Source organism: Orcinus orca, chromosome 1 (genome assembly GCF_937001465.1).
Source record: "Orcinus orca chromosome 1, mOrcOrc1.1, whole genome shotgun sequence".
Taxonomy (NCBI): Eukaryota; Metazoa; Chordata; class Mammalia; order Artiodactyla; family Delphinidae; genus Orcinus; species Orcinus orca.
The window spans coordinates 179,987,842-180,007,710 of record NC_064559.1 but is presented as its reverse complement, the minus strand read 5'-3'; the positions used below and the strand labels follow the sequence as shown (position 1 = coordinate 180,007,710).

The window sequence follows — 19,869 nt, the reverse complement described above, 5'->3', positions numbered from 1 at the left end:
CCAAGGGATGGGAAATTGCAATCCTACCATGTACTGGAAAGAAGAGGGAACCCAGAATATTTGTGAATAGGGCTGACTACCATAGCTACAGGTTCAACAATGGGAGAATAGTTTAAATTTTTTTTTTTTTTTTTTGCGGTACGCGGGCCTCTCACCTCTGCGGCCTCTCCCGCCACGAAGCACAGGCTCCGGACGTGCAGGCCCAGCGGCCATGGCCCACGGGCCCAGCCGCTCCGCGGCATGTGGGATCTTCCCAGACCAGGGCACGAACCCGTGTCCCCTGCATCGGCAGGCAGACTCTCAACCACTGTGTCACCAGGGAAGCCCCTCAACTTTTTTTTTTTAGACTTTCTGCTGGCACAATTCATTCTCATTTTAGAGAGGTTAGTCTTTATTCCATTAAGACCTTCAATTTATTGGATGTGGACAACCCACATTAAGGAGGGTAATCTGCTTTACTCAAAGTCCACCCATTTAAATGTTCATCTCATCTAAAAAACCCTCACAGGAACATCCAGAATAATGTTTGACCAAATATCTAGGCAATGTGGCCCAGCCAAGTTGACGTATAAAATTAACCTTCATATCACCCTCTAACCTACTATATAGTATACTTATGTATTATGTTTCTTCCCTGTCACATACTGATAGAATGTAAGCTAGTTCCACCGGGGCAGTGTTTGTCTGTTTTATTCACTAATGTATCCCCAGAGTCAGGAAGAATATCTGATGCATTGTAGGTACAATAAATATCTATTGAATAAATCTTTATCATCCTTATCCTCCTTACCTTCATCCAATGTCAGATGGTTACTTTTGGAAAAAACAAAACTTAAACCCCCACCTATTACTCCTCATATGTAGTGCTCTTTCCATATCCATAACGGAACACTTATCTTCAGAAATATCTTGAAGCCTCAGGATTCTCCCAAATAAAGTGAGTGTATTTATTCATTGACCAGGGTTTGTGTTCTTTAAAATCCAAGGATGGCCCTTGGGCTGGGCTATGGGTGTTCTTTTTCTTCTACCAGAGAGGGTCTGAGGGCTTTTCGTCAGCATGGTAAAGGAGCATCTCAACTTTCTTGTTACCAACAGAAATCTGGTGCTAAGCAGCCTAGGTCATAGATAATGTTGATTGGAAATTACTTAACAGCATTTTCCCCTAATTTTTATTTTATTTATTTTTTAATTAATTTTTTTTTTTTTTGCCGTACGCGGGTCTCTTACTGCTGTGGCCTCTCCCGCTGCGGAGCACAGGCTCCAGACGCGCAGGGTCAGCGGCCATGGCTCATGGACCCAGCCGCTCCGCTGCATGTGGGATCTTCCCGGACCGGGTCATGAACCTGTGTCCCCTGCATCGGCAGGCGGACTCTCAACCACTGCGCCACCAGAGAAGCCCATCCCCTAATTTTTAATACTTCTATACAATTTTTAAAACTGTCTATAGGTGTCCATAAGATCTGACTTGTTTAAAATTTTTGTATCTTTATTGATTTATTTTTGTTTGCTTAACCCATCAAGAATTGAGAAAAAAAGTGTGTGGAATCTCTTTGAGTAGTAGATATGTCAATTTCTCTCTGTAGTACTTCCATTTTAAAAAAATATATTACTTTGAGGATGTTTTATGAGGTACATACAAGTTGAGTTGTTATATCTTCATGGAGAATTAAAGTTTTTATCCCTATGTAGTGACCTTTTATATCACTTTGTGTCTAGAAATCTATTTTGTTCAACATTAGTATAGCTATTCCTGCTTTCTTTTGTTTATTATTTACCTGGTTTACCTTTTTCCATTATTTCAACCTTTTCAGGGCCTTATGCTTTAGGTATGTCTCTCATTAACTGCTTATAGCTGAATTCTGTCTCCTCCCCCCTCAATCTGATAATCAGCACCTTTTTAACTAGCAAGTTTAGTCTGTTTGCATTTAGTGTAGTTATTGATATATTTGATGTGTTTGTACTGTCTTGCACTTTAATTTTATTTGTCCATTTTTCCTGTATTTTCCCCTCCTTTCTTTTTTTTGTTTGTTTTTTAAGTGGAGAGGGTTTTTTTCTTTTTTTTCTTTTTCCTCTTTACATGTTTGAAATTTATAACTTATATACATTCGTTTGGTGGTTACCCTTGAAATTTTATCGTGCATACTTGCAAGCCTAGGTTTAAACAATATGTTAACCTCTTTCAGAATAATGCAAGGACTTAGGAACTACTGATCACATCCCCCATTGACTTAAAAGCTATTGTTTTCTGCATTTTATTTATTTTTTATTTTTTCGGACTTGCTGAGCAGCTTGCAGGATCTTAGTTCCCCGACCAGGGATCGAACCTGTGCCCCCTGCATTGGAAGTGCAGAGCCCTAACCACTGGACCGCCAGGGAAGTCCCTGTTTTTTGCATTTTAATTCTGTCCTCTTAATAAATTAGATATTATAGAATTATTATTTTATACAGACAATGTTTGTTTGGATTTACATATATGTTTATCATTTATTTGCTTGCCATTCTTTCTTCTGTCTCAGGCTTTCCTTCTGGGATCACTTTTCTTTTTCCTGAAATACATTCTTCCTAGAAGTTCCTTTTTAATGCATCTTTAGACATTCCATTTGTTATTTTTTTCACAACTGCATGTTATTTTCAGATAATTTCTTTGCTTTATCATCTTATAATTGCATCTTTTATTTTTTCAAATAATTCATGTATTGCTGTTCTGGTTCTGTATCTGATAGTTTAAATATCTGTAGTTGTTGGTAGTGTAAATCTGTTTTATGCTCACTCTCCCCTTTGATGAGTTTAATTATGAGCTCATTGATTGATCTTTATTTGAGTCCTATGGGAAATTTTTCTCCAGGGGAAATATGCTTCTGTTTCTGCCAGAGCTTAGAGGATGGTACTAACATGAGATGGTCCCAGTTCCTCAGAGGTCCCAGGTCAGGCTAAGCTTCCCACCCTGCAGCTGGCATAAGGTTCCATATACCACAGCAGCGCTGCTATTGGCATCTCTGCAGGGCAGCCCGTCCTTTCCAACTGCCTGCCACTCTGCTCTCAGCTCACTGGGTTGTTTTGTCTTATTTTAACTTTTCAGTTGTGGGGAAAGGAGTAGTCCTTTTTCTTTGTTTCCAGTTAGGTGAAATTCCTTATTTTTGTGACATGATATTATTGACCTGTAAATCTTATAAATATTTGTAGCATCTGGTTTACTATTTTTCAACTTAACTAGTAATCCAAGAAATGTTATAATATAATGAAATGGCATTTTTGCCACCTATCAAATTGTCAGAGATGTGTTTTTTAAAAATACTTACTGGCAAAACCAGGACACTCAAATACTTTTAAACTAAATGTCATCTTGCTACAAACTTTTTGGAGGGCTTTGGAAATATGTGTCAGAAGTCTTTACCTAACAAACCTAACAAAAGTCTTTTAGCTAACAATTCTACTTTTAGGAATTTACCCTGAGAAAAAGAGTGGATAAGTGCATATAATTTAAATACAGTGATATAACTTGCAGTATCATTATGATAATGAAAAGTGGTAAGTAACTTTAGTGTCCAATATAGGGACATTTTGTTGTTGTTGGTTTTTGTTTGTTTATTTGTTTGTTTTTTGCGGTACGCGGGCCTCTCACTGTTGTGGCCTCTCCCGTTGCGGAGCACAGGCTCCGGACGTGCAGGCTCAGCGGCCATGGCTCACGGGCCCAGCCACTCCGCGGCATGTGGGATCTTCCCGGACCGGGGCATGAACCCGTATCCCCTGCATCGGCAGGCGGACTCTCAACCACTGCGCCACTAGGGAAGCCCCTGTTGTTTTGTTTTTAATATTTATTTATTTATTTGGCTGTGTTGGATCTTAGTTGCGGCACACGGGATCTTTCGTTGCAATGCGTGGGCTCTTTGCTGTGACGTGCGGGCTCCTCTCTAGTTGTGGCATGCAGGTTTTCTCTTTAGTTGTGGCTCTCTAATTGAGGCCCACGAGCTCAGTAGTTGTGACACATGGGCTTAGTTGCTTCTCTGACTAGGGATCGAACCCGCATCCCCTGCATTGGAAGGCAGATTCTTTACCACTGGGCCACCAGGGAAGTCCTGGGAGATTGTTAAATTATGATATAACCATGAGAAGAGCCACTATATAGCCATTAACAAGGTATAGAAGAATATTTACTAATAGGGGAAAATGTTCATGATATTTTAATTGAAAAATGTTTTAAAAAGTTGTCAAGAATATCCCCAAGTTTTAAAACTTACATATATATGCCAAAATGTAAATAGTAGTTATTTGGGGGCAATATGATTATATATTTTGTATTTTTTTTTGTAGTTTTCTCTTATCTTCCATAATAGCACTTTTGTTATCAGAAAAAAATAGCAAATGAAATGTGATTCTCATTGCGAGAGTGGGAGGGAGGGGGTTATTTGAAATGTGTGTTGTTTTATCATCAAGTTTTCTTTCCATAGATGAAGGTTAATTATGTCAGTACATACCCTAGGAAAAAGTTATAATTTAAGTGTCTAGCCTAGACATACAAGCCAGCACTTCGTCAAACTAGTGGGCTAGATTAGAGACTCAAAGTTGCCACTGCATTTTTTATATTATATAAAAAGAGTATGCACTGTTTAGAAAAAATCCTCAGCCAAGTGAATAAATAGTACAGCCATATTGCAGACATTTTACAAACAAGGAATATGAGGAAGAACCAAAAAATGTATTTCTTTACATGAGATCAAATAGAGCATAGGCTTAGAGGTTTCATTTATATCAGCAGCTAATTTATGTGTGCCTGTACTACTTACTCACCGTGTGTAGGATCATTATAGATGTGAGACGTTGCAACACTGCAAGTGATTTTTCAGCACAATCTGTAGTGATACAGCCTTAAATACACTTGATATTGCTTGTTTAATAGCTGAAATAAAACCTGGGGTTGGGCATTAAAAACTGTGGTTTTAGGCATTTATAATGACACATTTCTACTGTATTAAAGAATAAATTTTTAAAAATGACAAAATTTAATTGATGTGATCATTCATTATTCATATCTGGTTAAATTTGTAAAACAGACTCCTTTACAAATATTTTCAATCTCCCAATATTTAAGACCAAGTCAAAATATTATCATTGCATATTGATAATCTGTTATTCTCATCTGGGTTTATGTTTTGTCTGTTTATTTCACTACCTAGACCAATGTCCTTTAAAAGTGTTTTTAGGGACTTCCCTGGTGGTCCAGTGATTAAGAACCCATGCTTCCAGTGCAGGGGGCGCGGGTTCAATCCCTGGCTGGGGAACTGAGATCCCGCATGCCGCGTGGTGCAGCCAAAAAAAAAAAGTGTTTTTAAATTAGAATTTGATTTATTTTATTAAATGCTGTTTTGCCATCCTGTGAGATGGTCATATGGATTTTCCTTTTTTACTTGTTATGATTATGTATGTTAATAGATTTTCTAATGCCAGCTGTTATCAGGCTAAATTCTTAGGGTCAAATAAACAAAACATTAGCAGTGTCTCTTTATTCAAGACCAACTTGAATATTTCACCTTTACAGCCAGTTCCCAAAAGCTTCTCATAATTAAGAATTGAAAATTAGTACTACAGTGTGAACATGCCTAATTACTGGGAATTTATTTTCATCAACTTTGTTTCTGAAGTTGCTGTATTTCTAGACTTAGAAATTTTCTGTTACTTGACTACATTGCAGTGAATGCTCTCTCTAGGAAATAAGTTTGTGATGATTGAGAAACAGAATTAAGACAGTGGATAGATATCCAGAACATAAGTCTTAAGTGTGCCTTTGAGTCACATAATATATAGTCTTAGAAAATAAGTTACAGTTATTGTAGACTAAGCATTAATGATGTTGATGTTTGAATTTCAATACTGACAGATCACTAGTAAACTATTTCAAAGCTTTATAAAAGACATTGAATTTCATTCTTAGAGTTTTCCCACAATACAACTTAATCTTTCTTCTTAGAACCATAATAAATACAAATAACCACACTAAAAGATCTATCACATCCTCATTCATATTAGACTTTTTTTTAAGTTGAGGTATAGTTGAATTACAATATTGTATTAGTTTTAGGTGTACAACATAGTGATTCAAAATTTTTATAGATTATATTCCATTTAAAGTTATAAAATATTGGGTATATTCCTGTGCTGTACAATATATCCTTGTAGCTTATTTATTTTATTCATAGTAGTTTGCGCCTCTTACTCCCCTACCCCTATTTTGCTCCTACCCCCTTCCCTCTCCCTGCTGGTAACTACTAGTTGATTCTCTATATCTGTGAGTCTGTTTCTGTTTTGTTATATTCATTCATTTGCTTTTGTTTTTGTTTTTTTTTTTCAGATTCCACATATAAGTGGTAACATACAGTACTTGTCTTTCTCTGTTTGACTATTTCACTAAGCGTAATACCCTCTAGGTCCATCCATGTTGTTGCAAATGGCAAAATTGCATTCTTTTTTATGGCCGAGTAATATTCCATTGTGTGTGTGTGTGTGTGTGTGTGTGTGTGTGTCTGTGTGACATCTTCTTTAGCCATTCATCTGTTGATGGACACTTGGGTTGCTTCCATATCCTGGCTATTGTAAATAGTGCTGCTATAAACATTGGGGAGCATGTATTTTTTCAAATTAGTGTTTTCCTTTTCTTTGGATATATATTCCCAGGAGTGGGATTGCTGGATCATATGGTAGTTTTATTTTTAGTTTTTTGAGGAACCACTGTTTTCCACAGTGGCTGTACCCATATTAGACTTCTTTACAGTGCAGTGATTGGAAAGGAAAGCACTAGCTTTTAAGTAATCTCATAAAATCATTTTCAGTTCATAGGACACCTTCCTGTCTATTCCCAAAACTGCCAGTTCTTATCAAGGGCATTTTAATACCTAGCCACTGTTCAGCTGTGGATGCAGCTATATTTACACTTGGTGGTTAGTCTTTAAGATAGTCTAAGAATCTACAAGCTTGCTTGAAAATAGAAATGATATCTTCCTAATTAAATGTTTAAAGGTGCTGGGCTTCCAAAAAGAATGATAGATCAAAGAATCCTTGGATTTGTTTAATAATAAAGGTATCAGTTAGCCTGGCTAATTAGCCAGCGTCAGATGAACTTTATGTTGAAATATAACTTTGAAATGAAATGGAATAGAACTTGACTTTGTAGATAAATAAGTATATAAAGAATATGGACATTTCCAAGTACGTATCTAAAACATACATAACACTGTGGGTCTGTATATGTTGGTGGAGAGTGAGGGAACAGGAGTAGTTAAGGCTGAAATGCAAGTTTTGGGCAACTGGGTGAAAGGTGATAGTCTTCACTGAGATAAGGAACAGAGGAGATGGAGCCTCTGTGTTTCTGTGTGTGTTTGTGTGTGCAGAGGGGAGTTAGAAGACAGTTTGAAGCACCTGTCGGACATCCAATTAAAGAAGTCTAGAAGGTAGATATCAAGGTCTGAGACAGATCCAGGTGAAAGATACAAATTTATGAGTTGTCACCATGTATATGGTCATTAAAGTCATGGGCTTGGTTGAGATCATCCAGCTGATATGTGAGAAGAGAAGAAAACGAAGATAACCAGAGAAGAATCTTGAGGAACACAAATATTAATATTTAAGGAATGGGCACAAAACGAGGAGCCAGAGTAGAGATCATGTTGCAGGAAGGCAGGATGGTATAGACCAATTAGGAGGCAGAGGTGAGGTCATGGTGGCTCAGAATAAAGTGGGGGCAGTGGAGGTAAAAGAGAGATTTTAAAAGATTTAGTGGGCTTCCCTGGTGGCGCAGTGGTTGAGAGTTTGCCTGCCGATGCAGGGGACACGGGTTCGTGCCCCGGTCTGGGAAGATCCCATATGCCGCGGAGCAGCTGGGCCCGTGAGCCATGGCCGCTGAGCCTGCGCGTCCGGAGCCTGTGCTCTGCAACGGGAGAGGCCACAACAGTGAGAGGCCCGCGAACCGCAAAAAAAAAAAAAAAAAAAGATTTAGTGACGGATCATGTGAGGGATGGGAGAGAGGAAGTCAAGGATGACCTCTTTTTTTCTGACCTAAACATCTGGGTGGTTGGAGGTGGGGTTTCCTGAGTTAGAGAGCACTGGGAGAGAAGCAGTTTTGGAAAGGAAGATAAAGTCAGAACTGAGCATGTTGATTTAGATGTCTTGGAAGACATCCAAATAGATATTTCTTTCACTTGGTAGAAATTGATTGATTACCTACTGTAGATCAGGCACTATGCTTCACACTGGATGTTCACCAAGGAGATATTTGGGTCTGGAACTCTAGGTATAGCTGGAGGTCTTGGCTGCCAAAGTACATTTGAGAGTTGTCAGCATTCAGTTGGCGTTTGAAGCTATCAGAATATATGAGATCACATAGGGAGAGTGAGAAGAAGGCCTAGGATCCAACCCAGGAAACCTGCACATTGACCTGGAGAGAAGGAGATTGAGAAAGATTGACCAGAGTGTTAGGAGAGTTAGGATACTATGATATCCAGACTCTCGGAGGAGTTTTGAGGAACACCATGTGGTCAACAGGGCCAAATAATGCCAAGGAGTCAAGCATAAAAAGGATTGAAAACTTTCCATTGGGTTTATCAGCAGGGAAGTCATTAGTTATCTTATGAGGATGAATTTCTAGAATAGGAAATGCTGGATCAAAAGATATGTTTGATAAATACTGCCAAATTGTTCTCCAAAAAAGTTCATACCAATTTATACTCCTTCCAACAGTATATGGGGGTATGTGTGTTCTCATACTGTCACTGGTAGTGGGTATTATAAGTCTTAATCTTTGCCCCAAGGATAGGGGAAAATAATGCCTCGTTATCTGAATACCCATTTCTTTGATAATTTGTGAGGCAGCATGTCTTTTTATGTGTTTATTGGTAATTTTTTTTTCTTCTTGAAATTACTCACTCAGATTATTTACCATTTGTCCATTTTTACCGGGAGCATTTTATTTTTTTTTAATTGATTTTTAAGAGCTCCTCATATTATTAGGGTTGGTGAGCCTCTGCAAAAGATATACATATCTTTAAAATTTTTTTATTGTTCTTTAAATTATTCTTACAGCTTAGGACAAAATTCTGAAGTCCCCTTTATACTGTCTACCTTTCTCAGTGTTGCCAAGTTTGTACCCTTTGTACCACGGAAGCTGGTGTAGATGTTTGCTCACTGAAGAGGAATTACTGGTCATTGGTGTCTTAAGAACACGTTACGTTCAAGGATGTGGCCGTGGACTTCACCGAGGAGGAGTGGGGGCAGCTGGACTCCGCACAGAGGGCCCTGTACAAAGAGGTGATGCTGGAGATCTATGGCAACCTGGTCTTAGTGGGTGAGGACAACTGCTCTTTGGAGATTTTTGTTCCCTTGGTTGTTTAAAGCTGTGAGCTCTTAAAGTGTTTAACTAGGTGAGGGCTTGAGATTCAAATATCAGAGTGTCCAAATCACTATTGAAGAAAGAAAAATGTTGCTACTAAGTAAAAACTTGAGTTCCCCCTCCGCCATTTATATTTCTTTTTTTTTTTTTTAAGGTGAAGTTCACATAAAATTAACCATTTGAAAGTGTACAATTCAGTGGCACTTAGTACATCACAATGTTGTGTAACTAACTCCTCTATCAAGTTCCAGAACATTTTCATCACCCTAAAAGAAAACCCCATACCCATTAAGCAGTCACTCCCCATGCCCCCCTCCCTGTAATTACTTATTTAATTAGAAAGGTATTAAAACAAAATATATTGCATATAAAGTAAAAAGTATCTTTCAGACTATTTTCTATTTATATTACATATAAGCAGACAGAAAATATATAAGCTCACAGATACATATTTGTTTTGTTTCTATTTGTGTATTTATCTGTTTATGTTATAAAAATTAGTTCTGCAACTTTCCTTTTAGTTAGTAACATATGTTAGATATCTTCACATGTCAAAATATTTAGACCTATCTCAGTCTTTTAACTGGCTATATCATATTCCATTGTATGATATATTGATATACTGAAATTAATTTTTTTTTAATTTATTTATTTTTGGCTGAGTTGGGTCTTTGTTGCTGCACGTGGGCTTTCTCTAGTGAGCAGGGGCTACTCTTTGTTGCAGTGCACGGGCTTCGCATTGTGGTGGCTTCTCTTGTTGCGGAGCACAGGCTCTAGGCACGCGGGCTTCAGTAGTTGTGGCATGCGGGCTCAGTATTTGTGGCTCATGGGCTCTAGAGCGCAGGCTCAGTAGTTGTGGCGCATGGGCTTAGTTGCTCCGCGGCATTTGGGATCTCCCGGACCAGGGCTTGAACCTGTGTCCCCTGCGTTGGCAGGCGAATTCTTAAGCACTATACCACCAGGAAAGTCCCTTGCATAGTAGTTTGACTGAGTAGAGACCTTTAGATTCAAAATCATTTTCCCTGAGAATGTTCTAGCCATTGTATCTTTGTTTTTTTTTGTTTTTTTTTTTTTTGTTTTGTTTTGTTTTTGTATCTTTGTTTTTAAGCCTCGGATACTGCTGAGTCTGATCTGATTCATTCGTTTAGTAATTTTCTCTGTCTTATTTTATCTTATTTTTGTTTGTTTAACCTGTTTTTCTCGTCCCTCCCTTCTTTGGAATTTAGGAGTTTTACCAGGATGTGCCCAGCTAGGCAGTCCTCCCCGCCACCCCCCAACCCCGTAATTATATTTGCCTGTCATTGAGCCCATTCATCTCTGAAGCCTTCAGCTCATGGGGAGTTTTCCCTTGATATTTCATGAGATTTTGTTGAGGGAAAAAGAGGAAAAGCTTTAATTTATTCATTTCTACTTTTTATATTCCATGTCTTCCCTTTTCACGAGTTTTTATTTTGACAAATTTTGGACATCTTTGTCCCTCCTTTTTTTCCTTTCTTTTGTCCTTGTAGGGGAATCATTGGTTTAGGTTTAGCTTGCTTGCTGATAGTCTTTTTTCCCTCAAGACTCTGAAAATATTGTACTGTTGTCTTTGGTCAGTCTCAGTCTCTTTTCAAAGGAGTAACTTGTTTTGCTTTTTTAATGTTTTGTATGCTTATGTTTTCTTGATCCTTGAAATTCATAAATTTCATCCTGGTAGGTGTATATGTTAGTTTGTCTTTTTTTTTTTAGCACTCCTAAGTGGTCCTGGGAAAATAGTTTCAATCTAAGAGAATCAAGTTCTCTTTCAGACTAAGTACATTCTCATTATTTATTATTATTATTATTATTATTTCATATCCTTTCTTCTCTCCTTCTGAATCTCTTATACATGTAATATATAGGAGCTTCGAGATCATAATTCCATTTTTAAAATCCTTTCCTCTGAGTCCTAGTAGAACTCTTCAAGTTGATCTTTTTTCTTTTTAAAGAACTTGTATTTATTTATTTATTAAAATTTTATTTAGTTTTGTCTGCATTGGATCTTCATTGCTACACACAGGCATTCTCTAGTTGTGGTGAGCAAGGGCTACTCTTTCTTGCAGTGTAGGCTTCTCATTGCAGTGGCTTCTCTTGTTGCAGAGCACGGACTCTAGATTCGCGGGCTTCAGTAGTTGCAGCACGCGGGCTCAGTAGTTGCAGTGCACAGGCTCTGGGGCACGCAGGCTTCAGTAGTTGTGCAGCGTGGGCTCAGTAGTTGCAGGCTCTAGAGTGCAGGATCAGTAGTTGTGGTGTACCGGCTTAGTTGCTCTGCAGCATGTGGGATCTTCCCAGACCAGGGCTTGAACCCGTGTCCCCTGCATTGGCAGGTGGATTCTTAACCACTGTGCCACCAGGAAGTCCCATCTTCAAGTTGATCTTTTAATCCACTAACATAGTTTCTTACATTCTCCAGTCTGATATTCTATTGCTTACAACCTCCCTTGAGGTCTTTTAACTTGACGGTCATATTTTTTCATCATTGTAAACATTTTCTCATTCTTAAATCATCCCCTTTCCCACACAGGAAAGTAACTTTATGACTGTGCCGAGTGTGGCAAGAGCTTCAGTCAGAGCACAGACCTTCACATCCACCAGAGAGTCCACACGAGAAAGAAACCTTTCGTGTGTGATACATGTGGCAAAGCCTTCAGTTATAACAGGAATCTTCATGTGCATCAGAGGGTCCACACAGGAGAGAAACCTTTTAAGTGCGAGGAGTGTGGCAAGGGCTTCCATCAGAGCCCCAACCTTCGCATCCACTGGAGAGTCCACGCTGGAGCAAAACCGTACAAATGTGAGAAGTGTTGTGAGAGCTTCAGACAGAACGTAGACCTCCAAGAGCATCAGAGGGTCCACACAAGGGAAACCATTTCAATGGTGAAACCCTTAAAGTACAAGCTTCCGTGCTCATCAGAAAGTCCACACAGGAGAGAAACCTGTAGGTGTGAGGAGTGTGGAAAGGATTTAGATCACAGTGAATCTTCACATTCTCCAGAGAATGAAACTGCAGATGTGATGGGTGTGTGATAAGGGTTTCTTCAGTTAGAGCTTAGATCTTCGAGTTTATCTAAGAATTAATACAGGAGAAAACCCAGTTATATGTGCTAAGTGTAGTAAGGGCTTTGGAAAGAGCACTAACCTTGAGTTCCATAAGTCCCCACAGGAGAGCAATGTTACAAATGTGCAAGTGTGGTAAAGGGTTTCTTAAGAGCACAGAGCTTCTCTGCAGAGCGTCTACTCAGGGGAGAAACCATTGATTTCAGTGTCTGTGGTTGGGGCTTCCGTTACAGCACAAACCTTCATGCACATCAGAGTCCATGCGCGGTAGAGACCCTGTGTGCGTGAGAAGTGAGTCAGGCCTTCACATCCATTTGACTCCACGTGGGAGAAAACCATGCAGGTGTAGGTATGTGCATATCTCCCCCTTCCCGAGAGAGCCTGTTTCTACCACGATTCTGGCAGCTCCAAGAGAGGGCAGCTGCATGTGCTTTGCTCGCCGTTGTGTCCCCAGCTCCTGGCACAGTGCCTGGCAGGAGTAGCCACCGAGTAAATATTTGTTGAATGAGAATCCATGTGGGAGGGAACACCTGTTTGTGTGATAGTGGGGTAAGGACTTCAAGGTCAACATGTTGAAGCCTTTTTAGAAAGTGTGTTCACAGTCAGATCATGGGTTTTGTCATGAGTTAATCCCTGCAGGAGAGAAATCCTGTGAACCTGATGATTATACTAATGGACTTAGAGAAAAATTATCAAATTATTAAATCAGTGTAGTAAATTTAAAAATACATGTCTTCAGCATAAGAATCCACACCCCCAAAACTGTATCAGCTGTGAAAATACTTTAGTCAAAACTCATACATTAAAATGTGTATCTATTCAGGAAAAAAAAATCCTGTGTACACCCTAATGAAGTTATGTGTCAGGCTCTGGACTGACCACCTCCGCATAAGGGGGACTCCACCAGAATCTGGTAGCAGTAGCTCTTCTTTTGTTTTATATTTCATCTCAAAGAGGTTTATGTTAGACATAACCAATGAGTTATCCAGGGCCAAGGATTAACAAGGCCTTCCTTTTGGGAGAGACGCCCCTTACCTGGCAAAGTGCCCTTCTAGGCTGGAAGCCTCCTGGCCCTGATTGAGTGTCTCCCTGCCCATCATGTCATCAGGCTGCTGGGAGCTTTGCACCATGGATTGTAGAAATTCCCAGGTGAGGCATGTTCAGGGTAAGTGTCTATAGAAGAGATAGCTAAAAAAAAGGGGGCTGGGTCAGGGTTTACAGAGGGGAGTTAGAGGAGAGGAAAGCAAGTCTGAAACGGTAGGGAATAATTAGAAGAAATAGGAAAAGAACAGTGCCTGGGAGGTAGTTGGGAGGGGTCATAGGGGTGGGAAGCCCCAAGGCTTCTCCTAAGTCTCCAGCAAGTGTCTCAACCTCCAGTACAGGGCTCTCCTTGGAGATCTATGCTAACCAGAGTGTGGTCTGTAGTGGGTAGAGATGGACCCCAGTAGCATCAGGGCCAGTTGGGGCCAGAGGTGGAAGAGTTACTGTGAGGGGCCTTGGAAGGCAACTCTATGCCCCATCATTTCCCCACGTGGCCCAAGTCAGGCGGGACCATTATCCCTCCAATAGAAGGAAGGATCATATATGCAGGCAATAATAAGCTTGACCCCCTTCAGGAGGCATAAATTAACTAGAGAACAGCCTGGGGGTCTGGCAATGAAAAGGGAAGACCTGGACCAGTGGAGGTTATGAAAAGGTCAGTGACCCAGTGTCATCTCTAAATCTGGGTAGGGAACAGAGAAAGTTGGTAAACATTTCCACTGAGTCCTTCACCTAAGAGCAATGTATTTTTCTGCATCCCCACTAAACAGCCATTTGGGGGTTAGAAAGGCTTTGGGGCTCTTTAGGAGGACTTCCAGTTGAGCTGTCCAGGGACCACTGGCCTAAGTTGGGAAAGGGGATGGTATCCCTGAGGACTGTGATGGCACCCAAATACCACTGAATGCAGGTTATATTAATAAAATTCTCACAACACTGAGGTTTATATTAGTGTCTTTTCCTTCTTCCTCTTTCTTTTTCCTCTCTGTCTCTTCCCTTTTATTTTCTTTCTCTCTGTTTTTAGATTTAAAAAATATTTGAAGTACAAAATATTTCAGACATACAGAAAAGTTCAGAAAATGTAACAGCTATTTTCTCAACTGAGATTAAGTAGATGTTAAATTTTTTGCCATAAGAGCTTCAGGTTTTTTTTTTTTTTTGGTATGGAAAAAAAAAAAGCAACAGATACAACTAAAGCCTCATGCTCTATTCTCTCAACTCTGCTCAGAGGTAACCATTATGCTTTAGTTACTATGTGTTGTTCCTCTGTATGTTTTGGGTTTTTTATTACCTGTGTGTCCATGGTATCTTAAATTTTTACATAGGTAACATCATCTTGTATGTTATCTTTTTGCAATTTGCTTGATTCACCAAACATTACAGTTTTGATTCTTTTTTTTTTTTTTTGCGGTGCGCGGGCCTCTCATTGTTGTGGCCTCCGCCGTTGCGGAGCACAGGCTCCGGACGCGCAGGCTCAGCAGCGGCCATGGCTCACGGGCCCAGCCGCTCTGCGGCATGTGGGATCCTCCCGGACTGGGGCACGAACCCCCGTCCCCTGCATCGGCAGGCGGACTCTCAACCACTGCGCCACCGGGGAAGCCCTGATATTTTTTTTATGCTAATGTTTTAGAACAAAGTCATGGATTTTAACTTCTATCGTGTTCTAAGCTATCAGACAGGTATTCTTTTCAATAGATTATTTGTATATCCCTGTGCCAGTAACACATTTTTGAGTAATATAGCTTTATAGTAATTGTCTTAGCTATTTAAAACCCTTTATTTTTTCATATAAATTGTAGGGTCAGCTTGCTAAAATTTTTGAAAAAATCTGTTGGATTGGGATTTTGGGAGTTTTGTTTCATTTTCTCTCATTTTGTTCTTTCCATTGGATTATGTTTTCTTTCTTCTCCCTTTATTTACCTCTACAAGATTAGTATTTACATTTTATCTCCTTTCGTTTTATGTTAACTTGCATAACTGTTAAATTAAGCCCCTCCTTAACAAGATAGAACAGAACACTAACTACTCCTCCTCTCATGTTACATGTTATTGTTGTATCAGTGCATGGTTTTAACTTCATCATGTTTTTTTTTGTTGTTTTTTTGTTGTTGTTTTTTTTTGCGGTACACAGGCCTCTCACTGTTGTGGCCTCTCCCGTTGCGGAGCACAGGCTCCGGACGCGCAGGCTCAGCGGCCATGGCTCACGGGCCCAGCTGCTCCGCGGCATATGGGATCTTCCCAGACCGGGGCACGAACCCGTGTCCCCTGCATCGGCAGGCAGACTCTCAACCACTGCGCCACCAGGGAAGCCCTCATCATGTTTTTAACACACCGCAGATTTATCACTATTATTATATGTTGTAAATAGCCAACACAAGTTTCGATTAACTGGAACATTTACCAGTTTCTTACCACTGGTTCTTGCATTTCCTCCTTCCTTCTGAGTTCCATTTCCTCAGCCTCCCAGAGCAGTTGCAGCTTGTATCGTGGTTAAAAGCACCAGCTCTGCAGTCAGCCTGCCTGGGTTTGATATCTGGCTCTGTAGATCTCTAGCTATGTGACCCTGGGCAGAGTACTTAATTTCTTTGTGCTTCAATTTCTCCATCTGTAAAAGAGAGATGATAGTATTATTTACTTCATGGGGTTGTTATTAGGATCAAATGAATTAATATTTGTAGAATGATTAAAATAGTGCCAGGCACATACTAAGTCTTGTAAAAGTATTTCTTTTGTAAATAAAATAAATGAATCCTTCAGTAGTTTTTCAGCAGGTATGTCTGAGAGTAGTAAATTCTTTATTTCTCCCTTACTTGTGAATTATAGCATAGCTGGATATAGAATTCTAAATTGGAATTTAATTTTTCTCAGTAATTCCTTAACCTCTAGTGCTGCTATTAAAAGTCTGTCATTAGTCTGATTATTGTTTCTTTTGAGACAGCCTGACTTTTCCCTCTGGTTAGTTTTAAAATTAGGATTTGCAAAATCCTGAAAAGCAGAAGCATGTTCTGCCATTTTACTAAATGTATATAGGAGTGGGTTTACTTGTATTTTCCCTAATCAAGACAGTAGCATGTAAAATAGCTTTTACATGCTATTTTCTCTTTTGCTAATTTTTCATTCTTTATTATATCTTTCTACTTCTATTGGGTGTATCTTTTTTTTTTCCTAGCGTCTTGAGTTACATGGTTAGAGTTTATTTTTAGCCTTTCTTGTTTTCTAATAATGCATTTCAGTGCATTTATTAGAAATTAAATTTCCCTTGAATACTTTGGCAGCATCCCTTGCAGTATGCAGTTTGGCAGTATGTATCAAAAGGCTTTAAAATGTTTATGCCAATTGACTGAGAAATTTTACATCTAAGAATCTATGTTAAGGGAATAATCAAATAAATTATGTGTAAAAAGTATACATTACCATGTGTTATTTCCACATTTTTTTGTGTGTGTGTGGTACACAGGCCTTTCACTGTTGTGGCCTCTCCCATTGTGGAGCACAGGCTCTGGACGCGCAGGCTCAGCGGCCATGGCTCACGGGCCCAGCCGCTCCGCGGCATGTGGGATCTTCCCGGACCGGGGCACAAAACTGTGTCCCCTGCATCGGCAGGCAGACTCTCAACCACTGCGCCACCAGGGAAGCCCTACATTTTTTAAAAGAAGGAAAGGATTACTTCACAATCCAGAGGATGTCATACTGTATCATAGTATATCTCTATGATGCAGTATTCTCCAACAAAAAAAGTGATGTTTTTGAATCATTTTTAATGACTTAGGAAAATTTGCATAATATAGCACATATAAAGACACATACATAGAGGAAAAAACTGGAAAGAAATATACTAATATATTAATAGTGTCAATGGATGATTTTTATTTTCTATTTTATGTTTTTCAGGATTTTGCAAGCAGTCGAATACTTCCCAGTCCCTGTTGACAACAGCATTAACTCTTCTAATAACAAAATGATACATGCCTATTGTAAAATATGAAAACATTATGAAACAAAAGTAAGTGTAACTGGTTTAATCATGGAATGTCAACTCAGTTGGGTATATAAGATCATGAAATGGTTCTTTTTTCCCCCCAGGCTCTGCCTTCATCCATTCTGTTGAATCCCCATGAATGAATGAATGAATGAGTGAGTACTGAGTGGGAAAGAGACACTGAGGGAGGGCTTTAGGAAAGGAAGGCTTTTCCTCACCAGTTCCCTGAGGAAGAATACAAACTGTATAAAAGATTACAACTGGTGAAAATATTTCCAATCCATATCACAGACAAAGAGATTCATCTGCCTATTTATCAAGAGCTCTTAGAAATCAAGAAGAAAAAGCACAGGGACTTCCCTGGTGGTGCAGTGGTTAAGAATCCGCCTGCCAATGCAGGGGACACGGGTTTGAGCCCTGCTCCAGGAAGATCCCACATGCCGCGGAGCAACTAAGCCCATGCGCCACAACTACTGATCCTGTGCTCTAGAGCCTGCAGGCCACAACTACTGAAGCCCATGTACCTAGAGCCCATGCTCCGCCACAAGAGAAGCCACCACAATGAGAAGCCCGCACACCGCAACGAAGAGTAGTCCCCATTCGCCACAACTAGAGAAAGCCCACACGCAGCAACAAAGACCCAATGCAGCCAAAAATAATTAAGAAGAAAAAGCACACAAAAAAATGTGAAGAGACTGTTCAGACATAATACAAGTGACCCTTAAATGTATGGAAGGATGACAGACTTTTCTCATAATATGAGAAATGTATATCAAAACCATGCTGAGATACCATTTCTCACCTATGGGATTAGCAAAAAATTGAAAATTAAAAAAAAAAACTTGTTAATGAGGCATACAGAAGTAGGCATTTTCATACATTGCCGTGGGGCTTGCAAAATAGAACAACTCCTATGGAGAAGAATTTGACAATATCTACTGACACTGTAGATACATTTGCCTTTTGATCCAGATATTCTATTTCTGAGACTCTATCCCACAGATACACTTGTACATGTGCTTTGCAAATATCTGGCATCGTTTCCAATAGTAAAAAATAGAAAACAGCACAAATGTCCACCAACAGAGAACTGGTTTAATAAACTATATCCACACAGTGGAATGGTATGCAGCTGTAATAAAAAATAAGGAAAATTTCCTTGTTGAAATGGAAATACCTCCAAGATATATTATTAAATAAAAAATGCAAGGTGAAGAACAATGTGTGTATGTGTATATAAATATATATTTTATAGAAATATATAATGAATTTTATGTAAGGAGGAGAATGAGAATATATATCCATATTTGCTTATATTTGCATAATGTCACACTGGAAGGATAAACAAGGGGCTAATAAAATAATTGGAGGGACAGGAGTGAGGGTGAGGATTTTCTGTACTTTTTTTCTTTTTGTATTAATGTAGTTTTTTAAAAAATTAATTAATTAATTTATTTATTTTTGGCTGCATTGGGTCTTCGTTGCTGCATGTGGGCTTTCTCTAGTTGCAACGAGTGGAGGCTACTCTTCATTGCGGTGCACAGGCTTCTTATTGTGGTGGCTTCTCTTGTTGCAGAGCCGGGCTCTAGGTGCGCAGGCTTCAGTAGTTGTGGCACGTGGGCTCAGTAGTTGTGGACATGTGCTTAGTTGTTCCGCGGCATGTGGGATCTTCCCAGACCAGGGCTTGAACCCATGTTCCCTGCATTGACAGGTGGATTCTTAACCACTGCGCAACCAGGGAAGCCCCTTAATGTAGTTTTGATTTGAACATTCTACCTATGTTTAAAATAATGCTGAATGAAATCCAATGTCATTTTGGCATTTATTGATATCATAATATTGGTTTCTCTATTAATTATTTTATGATTAATTATCTTAAAATGTTTTCTATGTAATTTTTGCATCTATAAATTTGTCTGATTTCCTTTTTTTTTTTTTTTTTTTTTGGCCTATTTTAATCAGGATTTGTTACTATGGTTCTGGAGTCTCCAAAGTGGGTAATTCACTAAATAACCTAGAGAAAGAAGAACAAAATCAATGAAACCAAAAGCTGATTCTTAAAAAAAAAAATCAGTAAAGATGATAAATATCTAGCCAGACTGACCAAGATAAAAAGAGGGAAGACACAAAGTCCTGACATAAAGAATGAAGGAGGGGACATCACTAGTCTCCCTACAAATATTAAAAGTATAATAAGGAAATACCATGAACAACTCTGTGCACATATATGCAGCAACTTAAATGAAATGGACCAATTTCTTGAAAGACACAAATTACCAAAACTCATTCAAGGAGAAATAAAGTGGATAGTCCTATACCTATTAAAGAAATCTAATTCATGGCTTCCAAAAAAGAAAATTCTAGGTCCAGATGATTTCACTGGTGAATTCTACTAAACATT

General features: G+C 39.2%; 1 long non-coding RNA gene across 1 annotated transcript; it reads left to right on the top strand.

The window, feature by feature from the left end:
- The first annotated feature begins 1,354 nt into the window (after positions 1–1,354).
- LOC117200143 (uncharacterized) lies at positions 1,355–19,363 on the top strand. The gene is made up of 2 exons (XR_004481593.2): positions 1,355–9,331; positions 11,919–19,363. It is a non-coding gene; the product is annotated as an uncharacterized LOC117200143 (long non-coding RNA).
- Positions 19,364–19,869: the final 506 nt, after the last annotated feature.